This window comes from Rhinichthys klamathensis, unplaced genomic scaffold, assembly GCF_029890125.1.
Source record: "Rhinichthys klamathensis goyatoka isolate OS25496 unplaced genomic scaffold, OSU_Roscu_1.1 h1tg000603l_1, whole genome shotgun sequence".
NCBI classification, from domain to species: domain Eukaryota; kingdom Metazoa; phylum Chordata; class Actinopteri; order Cypriniformes; family Leuciscidae; genus Rhinichthys; species Rhinichthys klamathensis.
This window is the reverse complement of record NW_026607058.1, coordinates 195,846-206,624: the sequence shown is the minus strand read 5'-3', so window position 1 is coordinate 206,624 and position 10,779 is coordinate 195,846.

The following is a 10,779-nucleotide window of genomic DNA, read 5'->3' as shown; positions in this document are numbered from 1 at the left end:
CCGAGTGACAGCGGTGTGCCCGCAACAAGTGAGAGAGCCGGGTGAAGTGCAGTTTAGCCGGGTAAGCCCCTCCGTAGTGGAAGTCGCCCTGACCCGAACTGGACCGCCGGTGGGTAGTAAGGGGGGAGGAATTGCCAAACCACCTCCAGGGAGGATCACTACGCGGTGAAGGACTGGGAGAGGAACAGACTGGGCAGCTTCAGGATTTCCTGCTCAAATGGCAGCACTTGTTCTCGACTCATGACGAGGACTATGGCCGGACGGACATTGTAAAACATCAGATTCCGACCGGGGACGCCGCCCCGAGTAGAGAACGTTATCGACCAGTGCCACCGACCCTGTATTCTGAGGTCCGCACCCTCCTGCGAGGGATGCTGGACAAGGGAATTATCCGGGAAAGTAGTAGCCCTTGGGCAGCCCCTATCGTGCTGGTGCGCAAGAAGAATGGTTCCTGGAGATTCTGTGTGGATTACCGTAAGCTGAACCAGGTGACTAAGCGGGATGCTTTCCCCTTGCCCCGAGTAGAGGACTCACTCACCAGTCTTACACAGTCTGCATGGTATTCTACTCTCGACTTGGCCAGTGGGTACTGGCAGGTGCAGGTGGACGAGCGGGACAGGGAGAAGACAGCCTTCACGACCCCTTTCGGACTATATGAGTGGGAACGGATGCCGTTTGGCCTTTGCAACGCCCCAGCCACGTTCCAGCGGCTTATGCAGCGGTGCCTGGGAGGGCAGTTGACGGAAACCACACTGGTCTACCTCGATGATGTCATCGTCTATTCGCCGGACTTTGAGTCTCACCTCCAACACCTGGAGCAAGCTTTCCGCGCCCTGGACAAATACGGGCTAAAACTGCAACCTGACAAGTGTCAGCTTTTCCGGAAAGAGGTGAAGTTTCTGGGCCATGTGGTGAGTGCAGCTGGGATCGCTGTGGACCCGGAGAAGGTGTCGGCTGTACAAGGGTGGGAGGCGCCGAAGACTGTGCGACAGGTCAGATCTTTCCTGGGCTTTGTCGGATATTACCGGCGGTTCATTCAGGACTTCTCTAAAATCGCCAAGCCCATTAACCAGCTGCTTGGGGGCACGGGACGTTCGAGGGGCCGGGGATCTCCCGCGGTTCAGTGGGACCAGGCATGTGAGGCTGCATTCCGGAGGCTCAAACAGGAACTACTGCAGGCCCCGATTCTGGCCTATGCAGACTTCTCCCAGCCTTTCATCTTGTACACTGACGCCAGCCATCTCGGCCTTGGTGCCGTACTAGCCCAGAAACAGCAGGGGAAGGAGAGGGTGATTGCATACGCCAGCCGAAGCTTACATCCGACAGAGAGGAACGATGCTAACTATAGCTCCTTCAAACTTGAGTTGCTGGCCATGAAGTGGGCAATGAGCGAAAAGTTCAAGGACTCAAGGAGTAGACCCAGTCGACCCTCCCGACCTGTGACAAAAGCATTTATTTATGTTTTCCTTTTCTTGCTCTATAGAAGATACTATTCTATTAAGATTCTATTACAGTTTTTCTCAATTGCTAAAACACAATTTCTGAAACCTTGCTCCATTTTCTGAAAACATTTTCAAGCACTATTTACAAAACCTCTGACTCCTCTCGTAAAATGAAACTTTCGCCTCAAAACATTATGACCTGTGTTCAAAATCAAACACTGCTCTCAAATCATAAACAAAGTGATCAAAATTATATACACTATCAAGCAGTCAGTAAACAAGACACCAACAAAAAGAAAACACATTGGTCAAAACATATAGTTCTCAGAGAGAAGTACATTTTTAATCTCAAAACAAATTTCATATTTTTCCGTCATTGTATACGAGATAGGTCTGACTGCAGAACCGCAGAACCATTACGTCATAACAGTCTGAGGACGACAGCGCCAGCCCGACAGTCTGAGGGCTGAAGTGGGCGCGGCAAGGCATTACGCTACTTCCGTGTTTTGGAACGTTTTAAAGTTTAAAAAATGCCCCATTAAATGATGCTTACGTTTTTTTTTAGTTTTTTTTATTAAGTTTTCGCAAATTATATATTTCTAAAAAACATTTGCGAAAAAAGGCATCAAATCATTAGTGTCGCAGACAGGAGGGGCCCCCCCACCTCACTACATTGGACTATTCCATTATCTCACTTTCTGCGTGCGAAAGTGACAAGGCTTTAATGCATCTTGATTATCTGTAAGAAATATATAACACTATCAAAAACCATAGCATAATACAGATCTGTATGAATGAAATTTGCCAAATAACTTACTGGCCAGCAGGAAGACGGCTCATGCTGTTATAGTTAACCTTTCACAAAGTCATCATAAAAACATTAATTAAAGCAGTGTTTCTCAACTAGCAATCTATTCAGTCAGCATATTTGTGTTTGATCTGTGTGAATTACAGAAATATAAGACTTACTAGACCTACTTTTTTTCTATATTCCTTTGCACAAAACTCTTCAGAAAGTGCCATTTAATGGTTTATTAAAAAAAAATTGATGGATGCTGATGAGACGGGCGCGTTCACAGAAAATCTGGTGCACGCGCACTGACGAGCATGAACTCGGTGGGAGGGTATTCGTTGATTGTGGGGGAGGGGCATGAGAGTTGTAAACATTCAAATTGTTGCCTAGTCCACTCAATCTGCCAGACTTGCCGACGGCAGCTTTAACATATAGGATGTCCTGTTACTTTATCCTCTAGGCCTACAGTAAAATACCTGGGTGTCATACTAGACTGCAACCTGTCTTTTGAAAATCATATTTCATGTTACAAAAACAGCCTTTTTCCACCTTAGAAACATTGCTAAGCTATGTAATATGCTATCAGTCTCTGATGCAGAAAAGTTAGTTCATGCATTCATGACCTCGAGACTAGATTACTGTAATGCTTTATTAGCTGGTTATCCTGCATCCTCAATAAACAAGCTACAGTTAGTCCAAAATGCAGCCGCTAGAGTTCTTACTAGATCAAGAAAATATGATCATATAACACCGATTTTATCATCACTCATTGGTTACCTATAAAGTTCCGTATTAATTATAAGGTATTGCTACTGACTTATGAAGCCCTAAACGACTTAGCTCCTGTCTATTTATTGGATCTTCAATCGCCCATAATCCATTGCGCTCTTTAAGATCACTATTTGGAAACATTAAGCACTTTTTATTTACACGCTGTTTAATGTTTGATGATCACATTATTTTACATTTGAGTAAGCAATCTTCTATCTTTCAGCTTCTTCTTCTCTAGTGTTTTGATCCGGAGATTCTGTAAACTCCAATGGACACTACCAGTGGGCTAGCCTACACAACAATTCAGATACGCAGAATTAGAAACATATCTGTTTTATATCAATATTTTAATCAATATTTTCAAACATTATAAGTTCCATAATGAAAAACTATGTTAAAAAAGTATATTTAATAGGCTACTCGATCAAAAGAGTTAACCCACTACAAGCCAAGTATACTTTGAATACTTAATTAGCTATACTTTTAAGTATATCTCGATCAAAAGATTGAGTACAAGTACAGGCCAAATATATTTGGACTTTTCTCTCAGTATAAAGTACACTTAAGTGTAATTTTAAGTATATTTATGAGAACTACATAAAGTATATTTTTGAGAAGTATATCAAATGTAGACTGAAAGTATGATTTCTTATTTTTTAGTTGAAAAGAAGTATAATAATGGTACACTTGAATAAACTTATTTTTCTTAACGGCGTGGACGTTTTATTATATTTAATACTGTGTGAAGCTGCTTTGATACAATCTGTACTGTGAAAAGCGCTATACAAATATAGGCTACTTGACTTGACTTGACTTAAAATTAAGTAGCCTATAGGTTATGCCATAATCTAATGATTTACCATATTACAAAACTGAATAATTACATATTAGATATTGCATTTAAATAATTGCTTAAACAAGTTGCTATTTTGAGGAGCTTGCACTAATATTATCTCAGCTTGCGCGTTGAGAAAAAAAATCATGTTTTGTCCCGTTTTCCTTTTTCCTATAGTCTTTGCAGGTGACTGTAAAAGAGAGTATAGGCTAATAGTCTCAAATCAATAGCCAATCTCGTCCTATTGTATTTTGGAGGAAAACAAATATGATTAAATTGCAGTTGCAGATATATATCCTAGTGGCGGCGGGATATTAGAGAGCGCAGAGCAGATGCAGATCGAGTCAGAAGCGTGTGTGTGTGTGTACATTTAACGAGGATCTTCAAAAAGAGTTTATCAAGTATGCACAATAAGTTGTGAATAAAATAACTCAGTCTTATCGCGCCGAATGAATGCCGCCTCAAAAATTCCCAAATAAAAAAATAAAATGTTATTTTTTAAAGGAAGAAATAATCATTCATAAAATTAGAAAACGAAAAGTAAAGGAAAAATAAAAAAGTATAGGCAGAATACACCCAAAACAATCGTCCTCTCCTCGTGATCACCTTAACACGCACCCCAACACTCCCAGCAGAGAGAGAGAGAGAGAGAGAGAGAGAGAGAGAGAGAGAGAGAGAGAGAGAGAGACTGATATAAATATTATTAAACATTTGTATTGCTATGTTTATTTTCATGTATAAAAAAATTACATTGTAAAATGTAATTTTTATAATTATTTATTTATTTGTTTGTATTGTGAATTGAATGCTTTGGCAATGTAAAGATTTTTCACCATGCCAATAAAGCTATTTGAAGAGAGAGAGAGAGAGAGAGAGAGAGAGAGAGAGAGAGAGAGAGAGAGAGAGAGAGAGAGAGAGAGAGAGAGAGAGAGAGAGAGAGAGAGAGAGAGAGAGAGAGAGAGAGAGAGAGAGAGATTTTTGATTTTCAAAACCCTTTTATTACAATTTACACAACAACTATTATTACAATCTGCCAAACAACATCATTAATTTAAGACCAATAGAAAATCTTAAAAGATAGAAAACAGCAACTCTTCTTCAACAATTTCACAAAGGACCTTATTTAAACACCATGGCTGCGTCCGAAATCGCGTACTATGTGAGTAGGTACTACATTTAAATAAGAACGTACTTCGCGACCGTTAAAAAAGTACGTTCTATATAGTATGAATACGGGTAGTATGAATGGAGTCCGGACGTACTACATGCGCCATGTTGGAATTGTCACGTGACATACGCTGTCATAACAGCGCGGAAATTTAAAGAGCCCATTCCACTGACTGCACCAACTTCGCGCTGTTTTTAGTTCTGCTTTCTGTTTTCATCGGCGTCGGTCAGCTGCTCACAGATCACGCCTTCATCGAGAGCTTTTGCGGAGTTTCTCAAATAACGTAAGTAACATTTATTTACCTAATAAATTTTACTTCAGAAAACACACACACAAACCTATGAACAATGACAGATGTTGATTTTTGGCAAGGAAAAAAACAATTTATTTGCTTGTGATATTACCATCGATGAATAAACATGAATGAATCAATAGATACATGCATGTGTGTCTGTGTGTACCTGTTACCTCTATTGATTCATTCATTGATGGTAGGCTAATAGCACAAGCGGTGTGCCTGTTTGCTTGTGTATGTATGTGTGTGTGTATATATATATATATATATATATATATATATATATATATATATATATATATATATATACATATACATGTATGTTAGGGTGTATTCACACCTGCCTTGTTTGGTTCGATTGAATCGAACTCTAGTTCGTTTCCCCCCTTGGTGCGGACCTTTTGGGCAGGTGTGAATACAGCAATCGAACTCGGGTGCGGACCAAACAACCGAACCGAGACCCAGCTGAAGAGGTGATTTCGGTACGGTTCCAAACGAACTCTGGTACGGTTCGTTTACGGTGTGAACATGAACCGACCCAATTGCAAGAAAGCACTGCGCCTTTGAGTTAAAAGGCTTCCGTAGTCGGAGATTTTGGCATAATGGTTTGTGTTATTGTTGTTCAAGTGCGAAAGAGAATTCCATTCCGGCGCGCTGTCTGGCCACACGATACTGTTGCGCGTCTTTCTGCGTGTCGTGTGTGCGTCATTGGAATGGAGTGAATGAGTGTGTGCATCAGGACATTCACATACAGCGCGTTCTCTTTAGTCTAATCGCGCATAGATGCAAAAAAAGCTTTTGCAGTTCATATAATGTAACGATAGTTAAGGATGACGCTGCATTAAACTGGACAAACTTAAATCGCAAGCGTTAACATTGACAGCACTTGTTAGCAGTAGCCTATATACAATAAGAATCTCATTATTTGAATGTGTGAACATAGCCCCTCTCTATGAATCAAAACTTTATACCTTATCCGTCTTCTGCGCAGTTTCTTCATATTGCGTTTGTAGCACACGTGTCAAATAATATTGCACTTGTTACTAGTTTCAACCATAGGCCAGTAGGTTCGACTATGGAGGTGTAATAAAGACAAAACTGGTTAAATAATAAAGTAAATCTTTATATTTAAATGAATGACTGGAGTAATTGTTGATATTCAAAAGAAAGAAAAACAAAACAAAACAAATTGTCAGTTCTTTTTGTTCAATGTAAAACCACAGTTATAGTGATTCACTTCAATTCACAATAAGTGAACAATTTCACTTGACTCTTTTGTTTGTTCAATCAGTTTGGGTTCACCCTCTAGGCTATAAAGATTCCTAGAATACTACACTTTCAATATAAAATAGAACCCCATAAACATTGATAAATGTTCACAATTGAAAAGTTTGACAGTTCACTAAATCAAGTTCAAACATAAAATAAAATGTACAAAATGCAAAAACAACAGTTCAGAAGAAAACAATTCACATAGGTCAGTTCAAAAGACTCATTTGAACTGTTCAGTTCAAAAGGTTGAGTTGGAAAAGTTCACTTCAAATTCGTTAGAGGATCCGATTCAAAAGATCCGATTCAAAAGATCTGATTCAAAAGACTCAGTTCAGAAAATCCACAGTTCGTTAGAATCGCGGAAAAGTGATTCAACAGTTCCAGAGAAGATCTTTTTGCACAGAGAAACAAAATACTCTGAGCAGTCTTTCAAAAATAAAACTCAGTCCCGTTTAGGAAAAACTAGCAGGCAATCAGAACATTCCTACCCAATTCCACGGGTGTTGGATTAACTCAAATCTCGCATCAAGCATTAACGTTCATCTCGCTGGGAAGGCTCGCCATCTTAGGTCGTAATGCTGAAAAGAATTCAGTTCCAGCGTAGCACAAAAAACCTGACCTGCATGTGCAACAGGCAGCAATTAGTTCACAGCACATTAAATTCACAGCTTTTAGTTTAACAGCAGTAAATTAGATTAAATAGTAACACTCGTTATCCTGTTCAGCATATAACAGCTACATGTCCATCGAAATTCGACAGCTTAGATAACATTATGCAACTTAAACATCATAAAATCACTCGTTCAATAACGAACATGAACATCACAAACTCATATACACATATTTTAAACATTACATCACTTTTTGCTCGTTAAACATCAGATCTTATCAGCATTTCATACTGACGAAAAAAATACGTTTTCACTCTCTCTCTCAATTTAACACATCAATACACAATTAATCACATTTATGAAAGTTTACACATTTCAAAATGTGTACTCACCAAATCCAAAGAAATTAGATCATATAAATGTCTCCTATTCAGTCCTCTCTGACGATTTTAACTTGTACACAAAGTTATGCTGCTGCTCGTCTCACAGTCACGCAGAGAAAAGAAAATGGATTCGCCCATACAGCACTAACGTGGTGGGGCGGGACTTCAACATAAACCTCACGTAATTGGACAAATCAATAAAATGTCAATCATCACACTGACATGCATTTCTTTTTGATTTTATATTTTTCTTACACTTTTTTACTAATTCTGATTAGTTTATTATTTTAACAATTCTCTAATTAATTCCTTTTTATAATTCATTAGCAAAATTATACAGGGTTACATTCTCCCCTCTTAAAGGTAAGCAAGTCTCTTTGCGTTTTGTCCTTTACTTGACCCTTCAGTAACTTTTAGGCAGCACTAAGTCAGTTTTAGGTAAATCAGCAAGATTCATTGAATTAACGACTGCCTCACTCAATGACTGGAACAAGTTTTGGACTACTGAGGTAAGGGGATTACCCAACTGTGGGTAATGGAATTTCTTTGGAGGTTTTGGGACCCTGTTTGATCTTCTTAGGTTTTGATCTGCACTTGATCTTGCATATGCATTAACTTGTTCTGTTTCTTCTTCCAGATCATGAGCATCCGGGGACATATCTTTTTCCTCCTCATCACCAGCTGGATCGGATGATGGTAAGTATCCTCCTTCAATTCCATTTCCTGTTGGTACAGTTTCTGGTACTTCAGGATCTGTAGGTTCATACATTTCTGTCACCTCTCCTAAACTCTCATCCAATGGAAGAATGTAAGCTGGACTGTTCACAGGCTGGGGTAATTCTGTTTCATGAGGTAAATCTGGTTCCTGAGGTAAGTCAGATCTCAGAGGCAAGTCTTTTTCTTTTCCATCAGCCACTTTTGACTTTGTGGTGTCATATGCATAGGTAATCTTTGTTTTTCCAGTAGGAATTCTACTGAATATGCAAATTTCATCCTCTGAATCCGATTGTTCCTCATTTAACAGTTCTCTCTGTCTTTGGCTTCGTGTCTTAGGCTTGGAGATGTTTACTTGATCAGGAACACTCTCCTCAGAAACACTCTCCTCAGAAGAAGTAAGGAAACCACAAGGTAATAGTAGATCCCTGTGCAACACTCGTAGAGGAACATCCTTATCTTGTGGACGAACTTTATAAACTGGCAGGTCTCCTACTCGTTCCACTACTATATGGATAGTAGACTCCCACTTGTCTGCGAGTTTATGTTTTCCCCTGATTCGGACGTTCCTCACTAGAACTTTATCTCCCACTTCAAGAGTTGACTCTTTCACTCGTTTGTCGAATCTGTTTTTATTCCTCATTGCAGACTTTGAAGCGTTTTGAGTGGCAATTCGGTAACTCTCTTCAAGTCGGGCTTTGAGACTTTGGACATATTTGGAATGTGACTCATGGACAGGTTTTTCCACGGGCAGCCCAAAGGCTAAATCCACCGGTAGTCTGGGTCGCCTCCCAAACATGAGCTCATAGGGCGTGAATCCCGTTGTCTCATTTTTCGTGCAATTGTAGGCATGCACTAACGGTTTCACAAAGTCATGCCAATGCGACTTATCCTGTTCCTTCAAGGTACCCAACATGTTTAGAAGCGTCCTATTAAAGCGCTCGACGGGATTACCGCGAGGATGATAGGGAGTTGTCCGTACTTTGTGAATTTTTGCCATCTCGCAAAGCTCTTTGATAAGTTTAGATTCAAAGTCGGCTCCTTGATCGCTTAGTATCCTCTCCGGGAAACCGTAGTGGACAATGAATCCATCCCAGAGGCACTTAGCCACAGTCCTGGCTTTCTGGTTGTTGGTGGGTATGGCAACTGCATACTTGGTGTAATGATCCGTCATGACAAGTACATTCTGGACATTACTTCGGTCTGGCTCAATGGAAAGAAAGTCTATACAGAGCAACTCAAGGGCCCGTGTAACCTGGATGTTGACCAAGGGGGCAGATTTCTCTGGCAAAGCTTTCCGCTTCACGCACCGTTCGCAGGTCTTAACCTTCCTCTCAACATCAGCACTCATCTTTGGCCAATAAAAGCGAGAACGGACAAGGTCGAGAGTGCGATCTACTCCCATGTGGCCCATCTGATCGTGCAGGCTCTCCAGCACCATTGCACGGAACTTAACAGGTAACACCAACTGGTAAGTTGTTTGATCGTCCAACTGTCGTCGTCTGTACAGAACTCCATCCCTCAATTCCAAGCGGTTCCACTCCCTCAACAACAAGGAAAAGTCTGGACATTCATACCTCACCGTCCGGCATGGCATCTGGCCTTCTTCTAAGTGGCTAATGACTTGGTTCAAGACAACATCTTCCCTTTGTTCACGTTGCAGGTCTATACCAGTTAAACAGGGGACTGCAGACTCATCTTCAGTCAGGTCTTGAGCAAAACAATTAGGAATAACCTCCTGTTCCATTGCCAAGGACTCCACTAGAGCAACAGAAGTTCCACATCCTTGCTGAACCAGATGCTTGTCCCACACAGCTTGTACAACAGCACAGTCCATGACAACACATTTATCTCCACCCAGATGCTTGTCGGCGAATTGCTGTATCCGTTCCAGTTCCTTTTGTGATACCATGTCATTGATCAGCTCACCATGGGGACGTCTTGATAATCCATCAGCATCTTGGTTTTGCTTTCCTGCTCTATAGGTCAGATCGAAAGAGAATGTGGCTAATGCTGATAGCCAACGATAACTTATGGCATCAAGCTTCGCGGAGGTTAGGATGTAAGTAAGAGGATTACTGTCGGTTATGACAGAGAAGTGATTGCCATACAAGTAGTCAGAGAATTTCTCGGTCACTGCCCACTTCAAAGCAAGAAACTCCAACTTATGGGCGGGGTATCGAGACTCACTTCTAGAAAGACCTCTACTGGCGAAAGCTATGGCTTTTTTTTCTCCATTTTGCTCCTGATATAATGCGGCGCCAAGACCTATGGTGCTTGCATCTGTGTGGAGGATGTAAGGTAAGGTCGGGTCTGCAAAACCAAGCACAGGAGCACTGGTAAGTTTGGAGATAATGGTGTTGAATGCTTCATCACAAGCCGTTGTCCATCGGCTCCCAAATGACTCTTTTGGGTTAAAATAGCTTCCTTTCAGCTCACTGTTCATGGTCTTACGATTCAGTGGGGCATAACCAGCAGTTAATTCATTTAGGGGT